Source organism: Cavia porcellus, unplaced genomic scaffold (genome assembly GCF_034190915.1).
Source record: "Cavia porcellus strain 051 isolate PalLab524CR breed Dunkin Hartley unplaced genomic scaffold, mCavPor4.1 scaffold_21, whole genome shotgun sequence".
In the NCBI taxonomy this organism is placed as follows: domain Eukaryota; kingdom Metazoa; phylum Chordata; class Mammalia; order Rodentia; family Caviidae; genus Cavia; species Cavia porcellus.
This window is the reverse complement of record NW_026947504.1, coordinates 45267304-45287053: the sequence shown is the minus strand read 5'-3', so window position 1 is coordinate 45287053 and position 19750 is coordinate 45267304. Positions and strand designations below refer to the sequence as shown.

The 19750-nt window shown below is 38.1% G+C and overlaps 1 protein-coding gene and 1 pseudogene across 1 annotated transcript in view; both read right to left on the bottom strand.

Annotated features, from left to right (window-relative positions):
* Frem2 (FRAS1 related extracellular matrix 2) overlaps positions 1–19750 on the bottom strand; it is a 159866-nt gene that overhangs the window by 44489 nt on the left and 95627 nt on the right. The gene's annotated exons all lie outside the window — the stretch shown is intronic.
* On the bottom strand, positions 14612–14732 carry LOC134472060 (small nucleolar RNA SNORA2/SNORA34 family; annotated as a pseudogene).

The window sequence follows — 19750 nt, the reverse complement described above, 5'->3', positions numbered from 1 at the left end:
GAAGCCACACATCCTGCACCCCATGCCCACATAACACCTAAAACAGTCATTCCTCAGCACCCCACCACCTCCAGAAGATATTCCAGAATGCATGCTTATTCCCTCTGCAGAGCAAAGCTAACATAGCAAATTGTATGTAAGCAGCACGCGGGAGGTCTTCAGTTGGCTCAGGGAAGAGTGTGAAATTTCTGAAGGAAGTCAAAGCCTACTCTCTATCCTTTGTGGTCTTACACTTTTAAATCAAGTGCAAAGATCAAAAGCACTGACTGCAAAACAATCTGGTTTTGCTCATTAAATGTTTATAAGACTTTCAAAGCTGGAGATGCTTTCACTCCACACAGTGCAGACAGAATCACATTTATTTCCTGCAAAGCAGAAGAAAAGGCTTGAAACCTAAACAAGACATGCACCTTCAACAAGGTACAAAGAGAAAGTTCCTTTTCCCATTGGGAAGAAGTGAACTCTGTGTCATATGTGTGTATGTGTGTGTGTATGTGTGTCTAGATTGATGTTTACATTTAAATTGTGTCTCATGAGATGAAAGGAAGGCTTTCCAAGGGTAATTGCTATCTGGAGCCAAATCTTATTTACTCAAGTGTACAAGAACTATCAGTTAAGTAAGCTTTATGGGTCTAGCATGTTTGGTTAGAAGTTAATAGAGTAAGAGCTTTGATGCTGTCTTTTGGTTCAGTAATGAAAACAATATAAAGGAGCCTCCTAAAATTGTCTCCAACCCAGATCTCTAGAGCGTTGGACTTCGATAGATTATTACTTACCTAACCCACTCACCATGGGTACCTCAAGATACCCAACTTCTTCCAAATAGAATCAACAGTCAGGTCCCCTCCATCCTCTGGTTTGTCTCTGCCTCACTGCCACTCACCTAGATGAGGCCAGCATCACCTGCCATTTGAATTTCTCCACTAAGTACAAAGACCTCAAATGTAAGCTCTAGAAAAAATATATATAGTATATATGTATATATATATACACACATAATATATATGTATATGTACACAAATGTATTTGCATATACACATGATATACGTATGTATATATATATATATCATTAAATGGACTCCTAGGTAATTGTATACACATACATACAGATCACACACACACACAGACCACACACATATGTAAAAAAGAACTAGTTGAGATATTGCTGTCAAAAGTGATCCTGTAATGCTGTATCATATATTCCTTACAGGGTTTTATCAGCATTAGATTAAAAATTAAGGGCAATCTGCTGTTTCTTTTTGGTAGTCTTGAATAGTTGCCCTTGCCATTAATATATTCTGTAATAAAACAGAGACTAAGCTTGAGATGAGTGGACTGAAAACCGAACAGAACATCAATGTGGTAACCACATGTGAGTGTCCTGATCTCTCAATCAGGAGACAGGCAGTGAATCCACTCTTGATCAGTCACAGGAAGCAAACTAAAGCATAACTCTAGTAAGCATAGCATGGATTCTTCAGGCACCAAAGATGAAGAGGTTTCAGCCGCCTAAAAATGCACACTGCAAAATTACAATAAACACCAATAAATGTACTTTTATTTAAAATAAAAGTAAGTTCAAAGGACTGTGTATGCAAAACTTATATTCAGCAAAAAACAAAATTGATAAAATATGGTGGCATAGCCAAGTAATTATTGGTGATAATCATGAGTAACAGTCATAACTGATATTGTTCTAGTTAATGTTGAAACTAAAAACTGAGATGATAGTATAATTGTTATAAATGCAAGAGAGTTCAGTGTCTAAATTAGTTTACTGTCTCTGTCATTTTCAAGAGGGTAAATTTTGTTGTGCAGAAAGCTAATATCTTTGTTGAAATTAAAAGAATTAGCACCAAAATGACAGAAACTAACAGGGGGAAAAAAAAAACCTCAAGGGAAAGTCTCTCAGCATAGCAAGAAGCTAGGAAGGAGAGAAACTGATGTAAAATTCATTTGGAGAAAGCCAAATAGCCCCCAATATATGTAATTAGAGGAAGTGCAAATAAATTAGATTTTTCTGCTTAAAACAGCTCATTGGTTGGACTCTGAAATAAAACTACTTCTCATTTATAAAAGACAGTTTATAGATATAAAAAACTAAGGTAAATATAAAAATACATAGATAAAATGTATATATTAAGTTAAAAGAAACAAGAACAAGGTGATATGGCAATATTAAACGTCCATTGGTAACTTTAATCAAAATCTCTAATAAAGAGAGGAAGCCTACAGTCCACCAAAATTTTATGATAAACTTGAACTTGTATTAAAGTACATAAAAAAACTGACAAGATTATAAGACAATATTGACTAATCTGTAAATATAGTAGATATTTACAGTGCAAACTTCAGCAAATGATAGAGGAAGCAGAACAACTTAGTAAAATATAGGAAAGTTACAACATAATCTCTAAGGTGATTACATGTTTCTGCCTCCCACAGACTAATATCAAAATAAGTGAAATCTCCCATAAAACTACAAAAACCTAGATTTATTCATTGCAAATTTAATTTTTTAAGGATATCATGGATTTTTTTTTTTTTTGTAAATAGAAAAAAAAAACCTCGATAAACTCCCTCCTTTGAATGACATTATTTTTAAAAAATGGTTTAAAGTAATTTGGGACCTTTCCCCATTTTCTTTTAAGAAATACTTTAAATACATAAACATACATTCTTTAAATGATCTCTTATCTAGTCTTCAGCAAACATTTTCAAAATCCTTGTTGAAGACCTGATGTTCATATATACATTTAACAGGAAAGCTTGAAAGCATAGATCATGTAAACGGCATGTTTTGACATTTTATTTCTTGCCAACTAATTTTCTCAGAATAGAGTAAAGCTCGCAAATGCTTAGGATGCTGATGTCAAAACCTTCCTAAGATTTCAGTTGATAATACACAATGAACCTCTCTACAAATAGTAGTTCCAGCTGCTGTGGAGGCCAAGGCAAGAGGATGGCAAGTTTGAGGCCAGCCTGGAAAAGTTAGCAAGACCTTGTTTCAAAACAAGATGGAATGGAATGGAGTGGAGTGGAGTGGAGTGGAGTGGAAAGGGAAGGGAAGGGAAGGGAAGGAGCTGTAGGCATGGATCACTAGGCTTGGAATCAATTATTCTTCATGGCAATGTTTCCCAAAGGTGGCCATGAATCTGCATGTCAAATCCTTGAGAGATTTTTGAAGTACTCATTCTTGGGGTCCTATTTCAGGTCAACAAAATCCAAATTTCTGACCAAGATTTTAAATGGCCTCTGGTGAACTCATGCATACAGGAGTCTGAGACTTAGTGGCTAAGTCATATTCATGCTGATGGGTCCTTCTTTTAGGGCAGATGAAAATTTCCACTCACTTTTTTGTGCTTAACAGTATGAATGAGAGCATCCCCTAGCTTTTTGCAGAGATAATGCATGCAATTAAATTTAAGGTTCCGAGTACAATTACTGACAAGACTAGGAAAAATAATGTACTTAGTCAACATTGTATCTATTTTATAATACAAAAGCAAAGGCAATATTTGAAAAAAAGTGAGGGTGAATCACTGATGTAAAGCATCCAAGTTGTTTGATGTACATAAAATAAATTTCTTTCCAAACCTGTGTATTCCATATGTCTTTCACTTTCCAGACACCACTGACATAATTTGTTAATAAAAATGAACTTTCTACTTAATTAATCAGTAAAATTAACACACTAAACATAAAATATAAAAAAGAATACTGAATATTTTCACTAATGTCTCCCTGATGACATTTTATATATCAGTTTGTATTTTTCTCTGTTATTAATAATACTTGCTATAAAACCAAATGTAGAATGAATAATAGTTAAGGAAAATATTTGATATATTTACTTCCGAAGTCTCTTAGAAGGCATCTTGAAAAGAGCTACTCTGCCACCCTAGGCTGAATGGCCTCAATGTAGGCTAAGGGTTATATTATCAGAGGGGCCATATATTAGGATAAGGGCAATACTGTCAGTGAATTTCCCTGTGGTTGGCCGCTCCCCACTAACCGACCTCTCTTTAGAAGGGTCCCCCTCACTGGATCACTTCCCACCACTACGGACTTACAGCTTCACATCTGTAAAAATGGGGTGACAGCAATCCCTGCTGCATGAATTTGTTTTGAAAATTCAAGGAGAGAACACATACAAAAGGCACAAAGCAGTGCGTGGCATGTCACATGCCATCTGTAACTGTTAATCTTGATGGTCAATACACAATGCAGATGCCATTTAACTGTATCATGAATTTTGTTGTGTCTAAGAGTGAATATGATAGAGATCAGGAGCACAAATGATGTCTTGCATATATGGAAAAGGACATTTACTACCATATGTATGTGTTTCAAGAAAAATTTGAAAGCAATCTAAATGCTCATCATTAGGGGATTGTTAAGTATATTAAATCTATAGAGTGGAATATTATACAGCACTAAAAGGATGAGCAGGGATTTTAAGTATATGAAAACCTTGTCATGATATATTATTATGTGAAATGAGTATGCTATGATATATACAGTCATGTAATGATAACTTTTATTGAGTACTTTCAGTGCATTTGAACTCTCTTTCTCTGTATGTGTATATGTACTTGTATACCCTCAATCTTAACAGAGAAAAACACTATTTTTAGGTGAGTACTATCATCACCCCCATTTTACAGACTAGGAAACTGAGGTCCAGAACTTCAAGATCAATTGCAATGAGTAGAAAGGAAGTCAGACAGTCTGTCTCTAGAATATATGCTTAGCACAAATTCATTCTAATAATAATGGCTTCTAACAACAATGAAAAACTGTGTGCATATGCCTGCTAAGTATGGAAGGATCCACATGAAACTAAAGTGAACTCCAGGGAGAGATGTGACTTTGGGAAAGAGATGACCAGACTGTCACCATCTATGTGCTATACCCATGTTCAGTACTCAGGTAATGTTTTTCTAATAAAAATATCATTACTAAACAAAGATGAACCTGGATAACCTGCTTTTAGAAATAATCTCAAGACATTATATTTAAGAAAAAGATATGATAGCGGAGAAAGCTTCTCTTCTCCTGATAAGCTCTTTAAGACATTTTTCACAGGTCCTGACATCATTACTATATTGCTGCAGTAGTGGATGATGTGTCTGCTTTCCAGTAACTCTTCAAAGCTACTGTGCTTTCAAAAGAACATTACCTAGGTGTCCTGAGGCCCTTCAAAGCTTGTGTCTGTCTGTCCACGCTTACATATAACCTACTTCTGGTGGACACTGTCGAGCCCACCTTGTCTTTCCCCACTGCTCACCTCCTCTTTCACACCGTGTGCAAAGGGCCCATCCACATGCACAGCTTCCTGGGAGGCGGTGAGCGTGGATTGCTTGTCTACAACTCAGAGAGAAGCACAAAGGCTGCTGTATGGAGGCCACCAAAAAATGTATGGGGACATAAATTAAGATTGGTGACTACTTCCAGATGATCTAGTAAAAAGCAATCGTTTTGTCCATAAGCTCAGTGTGTGTGAGAACACACTGGATGACACCATAGTTAATGCAATAAAAATAATATAATAGTCACATTTTCTGTCTGCACCTACAAGTCATTTTGGCATTTCTAGAATCTTTGTTACATTGACTTCCGTGTTTGTCCAGCCTTGCAAGGTAATTATTTTTACCTGTTATTTACAAACAAAATGAATTTGAGGCTCAGAGATGTTAAATCACTTGCCCAAAAACCACGTAACTAGTATATGACTTAAGTAAGATTCAAATATAAGAGACTATAACACTTGTGCTTTTCTCCTAAAGTAGCTTTTTGTCTAAAAATGGTTTATAACTGGGAAAATGACTATTTATAGATATTTAGATTTTTAGTAACTTTTCTTTAAAGATATGTAAGAAGAGTCTATATAAGAGAAAACAAGAATATGTTATATGTATCCATATTTTCAAGGTGTGAAGATACCTTTCTTATTTAAAAAACAAGACAGTATCATCTTAGGAAGACAGGAAGAACATTAGATGTTACTTTATGCCTCTTGCCCAGATTTTTAAAACTGTCACTGCTCTTCTAATCAGCAATCCGAAGTTACACACGTAAATTTTCATCCTTGCTGACTGAAGGGAACTGTGTAAAACGTCAGAATCAGTGGAGACTTTGGCAGCAGGTTGATTTATCTGGGAATCCCAACAGCTGACAGGAGAGAGACCGTGACTAATCAGATGTTAAACACAATCTGTGTGCGGTCTCAGGAATGAAAGCATGTGGTTGACACTCAAAAAATAAATAATCTTAACCACAGACCACTTAACAATTGAGACTTGAAACGTGCCCACAGGCGACAGAAGAGGAGACTCCATTAATCGTGGAATGAATGTGGACTTTTACGGTCAGAACCCTTCCTTTGCTTGGCTGGAGCATGGTGCTTATATTTCCCTGAATCATGGTGATAATAGCTGTCAGTTTTGGTGTACTGCTTCCTTGATAGAAATGGGAAATATCACTGTCCCCTTGAGGTTCCTATAAAGTGCCTCACACTGAAGAAGTCAAATATTTGGGTCTTGGATTTCTGTACAGCAATATTTGAAATATATTGGCTTTTTGGCCCCTCGTGGGCCATGTGAAGTCCGGTTACTAAGTTTTCAGGCCTGTGTGTATTCTTGTGCCCTTCTTGGAAACGTGTGTCACTCATGTCAATATGTATTGTTCCAGGTGGCACATAATTCTCTCACTGGTGCAATCCAGTCGGAATGCAGAATGTCTGCATTTTTTATTGGAAAGAAGATAGCTGCTTCTTTCACAGATAAATGAGAATTATAAAAACATTCTTGTATCATATATTATGACTAACAGTTAGCAACCAGAAACCAAAATCTACATTTTTATCATCATATGATTTCTCACATCCAGATAAAATGTACTCAGTAGAATGTACTGACCCTAAAGTACATGCCTTGTTTACCCATTTAAACTAGTTAATTTTTAAGTTTAATGATTAATCATTAAATCATTAATTTAAATAAAATAAAAACTGATATGTTAAACAGTAAAATATGTGAAGTCATATTATCTCTTAGAATACAGGTAGCAATGCTGAATTAAGACTAAGAGATGCCATAGTGGAAGTCAGAAAACTTCATGGACAAAGGCAGCTCAAAGAGTGGATAGAGCAATAGAATTTCTTTGTTTGTTTTTTGGTAGTGGGAATTGAACTTAGGACATTGTGATTGCCAGGCAGGCGCTGTGCCGCTGAGCTATATCCCTGGCCCTGGAGTGGTGGAATCCGACAGCTTCCTAGCGGCCTATGAGGGAAACTCGGAATCTGATTTAGGGATATATATAATGCCGCTATGAAGCTGTTTAACACTTCTGCTCACTACTGAGTATAAGCTGGAACAGGCAGAGCTTTCTAGAGCAAAGGCAGCCCCTGACTGCAGGCTTGGAAGGAGACTAACTTTTCAGAGAAGGACGTAGCAAAATTCAAGAAAGCTGTATAGCACATGTTTTGTCCTGTTAATACTGGTGTTGTATAACCACACTACATAAGATAAAGAAGACTTCATACCTTTGGTCTGAATTTGATTATAAAAACAATAGAGTATCCTTAGAAAAAGTACCCGGCCAGCCTGTCTGTCTTCATGCATTCATCTCTCCATTGATTTTCTATTTATTGAACATTTGTTACAGATAAGGTAGTGTGTTCCATGCTGGGGAAGACTAATGGAGACATCAAGCCCTTGAGCGTGAAGGGTGCCTGGCTCAGGAGTTCAAAAAGAAAATAGATCGGTGCAAAGTGATCTTCAGTGGTAGCTAAACATACTGATGTGCTGTCTTTTGCAGATATCAGAATAACTATTCTTCATAAAAACCCTACGAAGCAGATGTGGAGCTGGGGGTACTAGAGAGTTAAGAAACTGTCCCCAAATTATTTGGGTGATAGATATTCAATTCAGCACCAGACAATACGCCTGGCTCTCCACACATAAAATAATTCTAACTGCTTCAATGGTGCTATCCAATTTTACCACTTTATGTTACAAAAGTTCATCTCTCTCCTCATTCTTTCTTTCCCATGTATGATTATCACAAAGAATCTCCCTCAGTCTTCAAATCTCTTTGTCCACCACCACAATCAGTGCTGTTTGATCCTAAAGTTTCTTCTTTCTCCATTTCGCTTGAATAATAACTTGACTGTCCATTATCTTCAGGCTCGCAGATCAGTGATTTTGAAACTCACTGAAGTGGGACTTCATCCTCCAACCGCTCAAGACATAACTTGCTCCAAATTAACCTGTGCCTTTCCCCTTGCAAAATCCAACTGCATATTGCAAATCTTTACCTTTATCTCTGCAGAATTTAATATTGTGGGTCACCCCTTAGTTCTTGCATCCTATCCCTGTCTTTCTGTGTTATTACTCTTCCCTAGCTCTTCTCTCATCTCTTTCATTTCTTCCTGTTCATTAGTTGTGTTTTTCTTTTTTTCTTTTTTCTTTTTTTGTCTTTTTCCTTTTTATCGGTACCAGGGATCGAACTCACAACTGCCTGCTTGTAAGGCAGGCGCTTATGCCGCTGAGCTAAATCCCCAGCCCTGTTGTGTTTTTCTTTTAAAGGGAAAATACCAAGGTGGCTATAACATAGTCAGTAGTACTATAATTAGCAGCTGAATTTTAAGGCATTAATATGAATTAGGTAAAGGTCAAAGAGGTGGAATGAGAGGGCTTTCTGAGCAGAGGATGCAGCACATTAGGTGAAAATAGGACAAACAGCCTTATATTTGGGGATGCCCAGTTTGGCATGGTGGGGTGTGCTGCTTGGGGGAGAGAAGATGGGGTGCACGTGGAAAGCTCAGACCATGCAGGACCTCATGGCTGAAACCTCAAGCCAGAGATTCACAGGTGAGAGGGTTACTCATTTTGGAGAAGGCGAGGTGTTTGATGGAATGTGTTTCTGTGAGTCTGGACGATGGAAAGGCTGGGATTCAGGGTGGGAAAATTCAAAGCAGAGGGACTATGAGATTTTTGTAGGACTTCAGGCAAGATCTGAAGTTGGTTTGGAGAAGAGAGTGGCAGTTTAGATGGGGGAAGGCAGTAAAGAATAATATACACAGATAGAGGAAGCAGAATCAAAGATTTGGGGTGTGAAGTGAGAGGCAGCCTATTGCCAACCAAACCACCACCAAAATAAAGAAATCAGGAGAAAAACGAGAGCTGCTCACTGCTCCCACTTAATTAGTTTCCTTCCTTCCCTCCTCCTCTCCTCTCTCTCTCTGTCTCTCTGTCTCTCTGTCTCTCTCTTTGTCTGTCTCTTCCTTTCTTGATTTGCTTTTAGAATGTAAGGCAGTAAGCCCTGGTAACTTGTGTGTCTCTATTATTTTTTTTTTGTCACCGTTTAAAAATAAAAGGAAGATAGGATGAAGTTTTTGGGTACAACTAAATGCCCGGGCCTTCCTTAATTATAATAAAGAGTTTGATGGAGTTTCACTCGTTGCAAATGTCAAGGGATGTGATGTTTTGAACACGGTAATGAAGCTTTCCTCGGAGAATTAATCAAACATCTCCTGTTAATGGTTGATTTGTCTTCTTAGTACATTGAACTAGATCCAGAATGTATTAGTAGAATATATGAACTAGATCCAGAATAATATGTTTAAATGAACTGATTTTGAAGAACTTCAGAAGAGATGTTTTGTACTGCAAACGTGTCACAGACACATTAGATTTGTTGGGAGGACAAAAATCCCAGGAAAGTGTGGGTAAATCTCTACCTCTCTCAGTCTTACTGTGCAGCATGGCTTGTACCAGCTCATTTGCTGAGACAGAAAGCACACATAGAAAGTCATCACCCCAAGTGTTTCTAAATTTTGCTTCCTATTTGCAGGATTGTCTTGCAGCACTGAGATTGTGAAGATTCCATGGTTTTGAGTTTTGAAGGTTTTTTTTTTAAGCCTTGCCTGGCAGTGAGTGTGGTCCTGAAAATTGCACTTTGATTAAGCTTGATTCTTGAAAAAGAAAAAAGAATGAACTCCTTGTTGGCATTTTGACTCAACTCTTTAGCTTTGTGGACTACTTCCTGGGGCTGTGAGAGTGATTGTTTGTGGAATTCCCCCAGGGAAAGTCAAGCCGAGATCTATTTCGGCCCCATAAGGTATGAAAAAGGAAGCTCTTTTCCTTTTACAATGCCTATACTTCCACTTTTAAAAACGTACTCACTAATAAAGAGCTACCAAGCGCTTTCTCTTCTCAGGAGGGTGTTTAAAGGCAGAGCCCTAGCTGTATTATGGCTTGGCTCATCACAAAAAGTGCAGTTATCTTCCCAATGGAAAGACTGTCACAGCCTAGGGGAGACATGTGAACATGCAAAGCAATTTATAAGCTGCCACATTGAATGTCTCAGTCTTCTGAATTGTTTATGCACAGGAAAGCCGGTCTTCCTGGAACCCAGGGCCAAGTTGCGTGACCTTTCCAGATTCTGTCAGTTTTGGAGCTAGGCCTTACCATTTGCCAGGATGTTTTATCTGTTTAGGTATCTTCTGGTCCAAATTCCAGAGGGGTTGGGCTAATCATATTCGTCATTGTGTCCTTTCTTGGGGCGTATCTACCACATAGTAGGGGCCTCGTAAATATGTGAAGTGAGAGCAGACCAAATCCTTGGCCTCTGTTACCTTAGCCAAGTGTCTGTAGCAGGTATTGTAAGTGAACAAATGCACAAACTTACAGTCACCTCTTGATAATGGTGGGGAACTGGTTCCAGGACTTCCCATGGATACCACACCCAGTTATTTAAGTTCCATATATAAAATGGAGCAAGTAGTGTTGGCATGTTACCTACACACATCTTCCCATATATGTCAGATCATCTCTAAATTACTCCCTAATATTCAGTATTACTGTGATTATTTGTAGCGTAATGTGGTTCACTAGTTTTTATCAAATGATATTGGCTTTATATTGTATAAAGCAGTCTTATATCCTCAATCTCATGCTCTATAAGTCTTATATTCTTAATCTTATACTCTCAGCCAACAGCAAGGTTAATAACTTTAAACTTTATAAAGTTTATATATATATATATATATAACATATATAAACTTTAGAGATAAAAGTAGCAAGAAATGGGCATCAAATGTCCAGTTCAGTCAGGCAGGATGAAGACTTATTTGTTCTTGATGGAAGGCAACGTTTGTCTTTCAAGGGAAAGAAAGATACATAGAAAATCTGAGACAATGGAAGAACTTCTAATTAATCAGAAAAGGACTTCCGGTTATATTTTTGTTGATTAGTTGGTTCTGGGGATCAAGCAGGGCTTCGAGGACACTGGGCAAGTGCTCTGCCACACATCTTCCCAAAGTGATCTGCACATCCAGCCCCTATCTCTGTATCAGAAGAAAGCAAGCCAGTTTTGCACCCTACAGTATATCGCCGGGATCAGACAATAGCGCACAATTCCATTTCCAAGTTCATACATGGAGATGCTCCTGCTTAGCAATGGATGTCATGAAGCACATGTTTGCCACAATAGCTCACGGGAGCAGAGGGCACAGCCTGGGTGAGCTAAACAAGCAGTCATAATCCTGTACATCCCCGCAGCCCTTCATAGACCCTGTGTCTTGTCTTTACATCACGGGTGCACTCAGGGCAAGACCTAAGTGCTCTGCTTTCCATTAAGCTGTTGTTTTCAGCCTGTCTGTTTTCTTTACATTTTATAATTTCAACAAAAGACTACACCAGCCCTCTGTTACTGGCAAATAATTACAACTTTATGATAAAAATTTAAAGGCACCTTTTAAAATTATTCAAACTTCCATATTTTCTTTTTTTTTTAATTGTAATATGCCTTTCAATAGTTTTGAGTTTAGAAATTCTGAAGCGGCTTTGTAGATTTATGGGATTTTTCGCACTAAAATGGAATTTGTCAGTAACTGAGATCTTGAGGTTCCTATAAAGATTCAGTAGTCTGCGTTTAGGATTTGAGTGATAATAAATCAGCAGCATTCACCTCTGATACCTACAAGATGATACAACATGGCCAGAACTCAATCTACTATTTGGAGGAGATGAGAGTTAGGCAGGTAATATTATTATGAAAAGAACAGAACTAACACAGACAGTAGACAGTCTTTTTCTGTAAGAATCCAATAAGGGAGCCAGAGCACAAGCCTACCGAAAGGCAGCTGCTTCCACTAGGTGGTTTGTTAATGATATAGAAAAAGTAATGCAGTTTTTTGCCCCATCAAAGAAGTAGAAAACACTAATAGGCTCCCCTAAAGGTCCTGGAGGAATTACAATAAACAAAAGGTAAACCAGAATAGTTCAGTTACAAGTTATCATCATATCTGGAACATTGTGATTATTGTAGGATAATGTCCAGGTGAATATGCATGCTAAATTCTCTATTAGGATAACAAATATCTTTGAACATTACAATGCATGCCACACACTCTGCCATCATAATATGAGGTGGGCCACCAGGGCTAATGCCAGGGTTTATTGGTTGCTCCACCTTGGTCAAGTTACCTAACCACTTTCAGATGATGAAATGAAGGCATAACACACTTTGCCCATAATATATGTGTGTGTTTATGCTTGTGTGTTAAATGTAACAGTTGAAATTGAATGCCTAGCACGCGCAGGGGTGGCCTCATGTTAGCTGTGATTAGATGAAATACACGCTGTCTATGAAACCCTGAAAAATAAAGACCTGAGTTAATTTAATACCATGAACAGCATGATCCTATTCAATACCTCAACCCTGAATGACCTTAGCAGACCACATGCCTGCATACGAACACTCTGTGTATTTGAGGGCTCATTTTCTGGGTGAACTGGCCCTGTGACCTGGCACAGTTCCCTGTGCTCACTTTCTTGTGGGAGAGAAAGCACTGTTCAGTGTAAATCACACACAGCGGTTAGCTGTTCTCATAAAGAACTTCAGAGCCATTGCCTTTTCTGGTTATGGTGGTAAAATGTTTTCATGCAATGAATAGGAGGGATTCAAGTGGCTGCTTGTCAGGCTTGTGTGTGTGTGTGTGTGTGTGTGTGTGTGTGTGTGTGTGTGAGCTCTTTAATACCGTGCGTTTGGTGAGCAGTGCATTGTATCAGCAGTTATAGAAAGACCTGGGAAGTCCACCACAGCATCACAGCCGGGTCCTTTAGGGGCGGAGTCAAGTGCATGTCCATTGCTGATGACCCTAGTCCAGCAGTCTATGGCCATTGCTCTCTGTCTTTATTTTAACCTGTTCCCCCTTTCCCTTGTAAACTGCTTCCCTTAACAGCTGGCCAGGGGTCTCTGAGTCAGTCCAGAATTAGGTAGAGCGGGACAGGAATTGGGTATCACAGGTCCTCAAAAGGCCAAACCTAGAAAAGTTCCACTTCTGGAATCTTTCTACTTATAGTTAATAAATAATTCACTTCGATTCACAAATGTTCCTGTTGCTCTGGCATTCTCCTTCTATATTTGTTAAAAATGGATGAATGCTACAATTTTGCAAACCTTCCCCTGAAATCATAACAATGACACAAAGAAATGATGTAAAGTGACCATTAGAAAGTGGTTTAAAATTAACTGAAAAGATTTACAAAAGGAGAGAATGGCATCACATTGGTTAAACTTTGAGTTATTTTTAAAAGAGGCAACACTGAAAATCAATTTGGTTAAAAAGTTGAAGGTATACTTATTATTTGACAGCTCCAATAATAAACTTAATCTTGCATATTTCTATAATTCTGGATGGTATAACAAATGATAATTATCATTTTGCAACTAGTAGCAACATATGCCTTATATTTAAATGAAGTAGAAATATAGTCTAATAAAATGTCATTTTACTTAGCTTGCTTAACTTATTATAAATAAACACAAATTTCTAGTGAATGGTGATTTATTTTTCTTGATGTCCTCTTCCTTTTATTTTAAAGAGAATAAAAACAAAAAAATGGGAGTAATATTGGATTTCAAAAACTAGTCAGTAGAAAATCAGCCATGGTTACTGTAATGTACACTGTTATCTTCTAAATAGATGTTCAGACCACCAGACACAGGCATGGAAAGTCAATCGCTCAGCACAAATACTAAATTGTTTCTTTACTTCAGTTGCCACCATCTCAGCAATTTCAGGTGTGTGCCTTCTAATTTCCTCTATGCCTATGTCTCCTAGACTTGTTTTGGATTAGATATAATCATGCAAAATTAATTAAACAATATCAGCTCTAAATTTTCTCTTCTTTGCTATCATTTCAGAAATTTCAAGTGTGTGACTTCTAATTTACTTTGTGTCTGTGTCTGCTAGACTTGTTCTGGGTGGGCTGGAGGTCTGAGATTATATCCCCCTCCTTCGTCTTGACACTTTCTTATATTCCTCTGAATCAGCTGGTTGCTGAGTCCTGGTGTTTCCTGCATTGGCTGCCTGTTCTGTGTGCAAGGGATTGGGATAGGCACCTGAGTTCCTCTCATCTGAGGCTCCTGGAGTGGCAGAGGTACAAGGCAGCTGCTCATTGATGTTCCCCAGACAGAAGCATAATCTTGGAGATGTGAATTCCTCTCCCTCAGGTCCCATGGTGGCAAGCTTACCGGGGGGTGTGATCTTCTCCCCAGGGCCTGGAGTGGCTGGCTCAAGGTGGGAGGGTAGGGAGGTGAGTTTTTCTTTCTAATAAATTGATCATTACATTTCTAAAGTTCTGAAATGGCCAACAAACCATAGAAAGACACCTGTTGAAATCAACAACTTCAGAAAATTGCTGGCCTTAATTCAAGACAGCCTTCTTTTCCTTTTAGTATTCCCCTACCTTTAAGATTTCAACTGTCTCTAATAGATGTGCAAGTCGCAAACTGCCACTTATTTAGTTCAATATTAACAGCAACCTACTGCTCAGTGTTTGCAGAATCTCTTCACAAACCTCAAAACTTACTATTGTGAAACAGATTTTCTCATTTTAAAACTTTTTTTCTTAGACTGATTTTTCTAACCTTTAATTACCTTGCTGTCAAAATAATAACAATAACCCTGCTCTAATTATTTTTTCTCTTATTCAGAATTTCCAGCTGCTCTCTGTTTATTATATCTAGATTTTCTTATTTATTCAAGGCATCCACAATGAGCCTCAACCATGTTGTTCTAGATTCTACTGCCAATGAGTCTAGTGCCTGTTTCAATAGCTTTTAAAGTATTCTCATACAAATAATGTTAGTTGGTCTTCACATAAATTCTGTAATTTAAGATATGTGCTGCCAAAGTGAGCACCTGTAATGTAAGCTATTATGCTTTACAAGAGGAAAGCAAGGTGATGAAGAAAGGCAGACTGTTCAAAAAGAATGTTCAGTTGAGCAAGAATCATTATCTAGAAGATAGCAAAAGTATATCTTCAGCAAAGATTCTTAACACCCACTATCTGAGTTACTTTCTTGTTGCTGGGACAAAACATGACAGTCATAAGTTAATGGAGGGAAGGTTTATTTTTAGTTCACAGTTTGTAGAGGTTTCAATCCATACTCAGTTGGCTCCAAGGAAGGGAGCATGGCAGAGAAGAAACAGCCCCATTGCATGGTAAGTAAAAGGCAGCAAGAGTTCCTTCTTTTTTTCTTTTGTTATTTCATCTAAGCTACAAGACAGCTTACTAGTTGGTGGGTCTTTCCACTTCAGCAGATTCATCATTCACATCAAGAATCATGCTAAACCAATCAATGGACTAATCTAGTATCAAACATACATGACGTAGTATTACACACCACCCACAATCTGGTCACTCCCGAAAGTCTCACCTGTGAGTGCATGAGGGGGACATTTATGTATAAGTCATAACATTCTGTCTGGCCCCCAAAAGATTTATGTGCATCCCTTTATACAAAAGGGATTTAAATCTATAAGAATCACCAAAGTCCTAATAGTTTCAGCATTAATGAAAAGTCCAAGTCCAAATTTGCCTCTGAAAATTTAAGGCAAACTCTTAGCTGCCAGCCTCTGCACAAATGAAGAGAAGGCAAATACTTTTTTTTTGTTTTGTTTTGTTTTTTGTCTTTTTCTTTTTTTATTGGTACCAGGGATCAAACTCACGACCGCCTGCTTGCAAGGCAGGTGCTTGTGCCACTGAGCTAAATCCCCAGCCCCGAAGGCAAATATTTTTAATGTACAAAAACACAAGCTAAACATCTCCATTTCCAATAGGTAAAAATAGGACAGAAAGGAATGGGACCAAAAGCAGACCAAAATCTAGCAGAGTAAGCATTAAATCCTATAGTTTATGTAGCATCTGGGGCAATCTGTAACCAGATAGGAACTCCAAAGTGCTTGGATGGCACCATCCTGACTTCACTGCTGGTAGCTGTAGCTTTCACAGTGTCTCTCTGTCTGACTTTGCTCAGACAGAAACTTTCTTCAGATGATCCACATTCATGGCTTTTCCAACCTTCTGGGATCTCCAAAGCATTTCTGAATTTTCACTCACAGCTTCATACACTACCATAGAGGGGCACACTTCCTGGTCTCACAGGTCATTGTTTGAAACTTAAGGTAAGCCTTCCTAACTTTGCAATGCTTGCATTCTTCACATACCTAAGATGATGTGGATGATGCCAAAGTCTGCTGCCAGCTCTGGAGTAACCAGGCTTCCTTTTCTCTTGGTTATAGGGGTCTAGTTTCTGGATTTCTGAGCACTGAGAACCCCATTCCAAGGAACAAGTTCCCTAGGTTGCTACCATTCTGGAACATAGCCTTTCGCCAAGGGAATTCTGAGGTTACAAGGGTGGAGTCATGCTGGTTATTGTTATACTTTCAGGCCATCTTTTCCATTGTCCTGTACTGAATTACGTAGCTTTTTAACACTAATATTTTCAGCAGTCAAGTTCTCCTCTGATCCATCTTTATAGGCTGGAACTTTACTGGAGTTTTCTTTCTAGTCAAACTCAAAAATATTTTAAATCATTGTTCTCAATCCACAACTGGCTCAAAGCCCCCAAAAGTAGCCATGCCACTGCCACAACAGTGGGCTGCCTTGAAATTTACTTTGCCAGGTTAATTGCTGCATTACCCTTAATCTCAGTCTCCTTCAATATCACCAGACAGGAGCAAGATCCAAACAAATATGCAGCCAGAGCATTAACACACATGGTCTGGAGTCCAGCTGCCATTGTATTTCTTGTTTTGAACTGAAACCTCCTGAGCCTTTTCCAGCTGCTTTGCAGCCAACATTCAAGTCTTCTGAACTTGGACCAGAATCTCCCACCAAAGTTGGCTTACAGCATTTTAGAGCTGCTTTGCTAGCCAGCATCTCCAAACTTTCCAATTTCCTCCCAGAAACCAATTCCAAAGGTTTTTGGACCACATGGTCAGGTCCAATTGCAGCAACAGCTCCAACTCTCTGAGACCCAAATATATCTTTGTTAATTTCCATCGCTGAGACAAAATACCTAACATTCACAAGTTAAAGGGGCAATGGATTATTTTTAACTCACAGTTGGTGGAGGTTTCAACCCATGGTCAGATGGTCCCAAGACAGGGCAGCACAGCAGAGGGCCATGGCAAAGAAGAAACAGTGCATGGCATGGCAGGCAGGAAACAGCAAGCCTTCCTTCCTTCTTCCCTTCTTATTTCATCCGACTATTAGTCTATTTGTTGGTAATCCCACACTCAGGACCGGTCTTCACTCTTCAGTACATGCATCATGCACACCTACAACTGTGCTAAACCAATCAGTAGACTAATGCAGTATCCCAAACTCATAGTCTAATGTCACACACCATGATTAAGTCACTTTCCAAAAGACTCACATAGGAGTGCTTTGGAGGGAACAGCTAGACATAAACCCTAACACCCACCAAGAAGTTGGGCATTCACTCTTTCTCATATAAAGACAGCTGGTCAAAAAGGATTGCTAATTGTTCCCAAAACCTTTCCCTCATGATTTCACTTATGTAATTCTAGAATAATTGGCATAATTATCCATCTAAATTATTTTTATATTTTGTAGGTTTCATCTGTTTCTCCTGAGTCATATCAATTCATAACTAGTGATAAGTCATACTCTCCCTTCTTAGGCTCATTTCATACTGTTTCAAACTCATAAAATAAATTATTCTAATTCAACCATTTTTGTACTTATTACATAAATTTTAGGTCTAGTGAGGCTTTCTGGCTTATATCATAAGTATCTTTACATTCCCCATATGTTTTACTGAGTAGATAAATAAATATTTTCTGTACACAACTTGTTTCTCAGAGTAGATTTTTCTAAATGGTAAGACATTTCATGTTTTAGTTTTGTTTTCAGGGGGTCAATATCTGCATCCAATGTCCTTCTTATATGGGAGACCTGGCGCAACTTCTATTTTTAGTAACTCCTACAATGAGCAGAAACTCACTAAACATGTTTTGGCTCTCACTGAGTACTTAGCACCATCAATGACAATAGTTTATCAATGGCTGCAATAATTAATATTCTGAGTGCCCAGAACATAGTTTTCCCATTTTTTAAAAATACTGTTCTGACTCAGGCACACTAACCAAGTTGTTTATTTAACTGAATTTTCCCATTCTTTATAATGACTGGCCTGATATTCCTTAATTGGAGCTTATATTAATATATGTAGTTGCATTCAAGATAAGAAAAGATGTTGAAAAGGTCTTTCAATTTTGTAAAAATGGGTAAGAACAATATTTTACCCACACATTATCCCAGGATGTATTTTTCTAGCACTAGAGATTTTTGTTTCTCCAAAGTACTCCTGCTGTTGAGAAAGTTTTTCCAGTGTTCTGATGTAAGCCTTTGAATAACATTGAATTGAGTTAATTTGCTGTAGGGCTCCCTATGTTGCCTTTTACATGCTCTCAGCTCCTATCTGGCATGGTAATTTTTCCATGGTGGTCGAGGTAGAGAGACACTTTAGTTGCAACCCCTGCGGATTGTCTTATAAAAGCAGAGAACGGATTTAGCATGCATGTTCCTTAATTAACTTCCAAAGACTGACAGAAAGATTAGTGAAATATTCTTGGCACTGATTTAATTCTCCAAAGAACCAATACTATGCTGCAAAGCTGTAACCTTATTGAAACACCAAAGATTAAAAACATTGATGTAGGCTGGTAAGATTTTGGCACATAATGAGCATTATTCTTAACATCAGAAATTTCTGGTATATAACAAGCTGTTCTTCAAACACGGTGAAAATTTTAGCTGTTTTTAAAAGATGTAACAGATTTTATCAAGACATATATCTGCACTCCGAAAGGCCTCCCCCTCCTCTCATATAGTTAAGAGTCAGCACAGAAAACTTTTGGCCCTAGAGAAGACTTTGAGACATTTGTACTTTAGAGAAGAGGCTAGCAATCCATGACCTAGTCCTCCACTCAGACACAGAAATGGCATTTTTATCATTTAATTGACGGATAATGTAGCTTTGTGGAACCAACTCATTATTTGAGACATAGATTGCCCTAAGTTACAAAGCTGAAGGGGATTGCTTTTTAGCGACTACTCAGAGGATTTCTCCTCTGGTATAATCATTACCCAGATGCAAAGGCAGCGATCAAAAGAAAGGTGTTGACACATCATTCAGACTGTGCTCTAGGCCTGAATACTCCAATTATGCAATTTTTAGTGACTGAAAATTTGGCCACACTTAGAAACATTTCCATGCTGCACTATGTTTGGACTAATCTTTACAAATTCTTTTTACAAATACGTGTTTGTGGTACATAATGGTTATGTACTAATGGCCCTGGCACACATACATAGCACATCCTAATTCCTTTTAGCATTCCCTGTTCCCTCTTCTGCTGTCC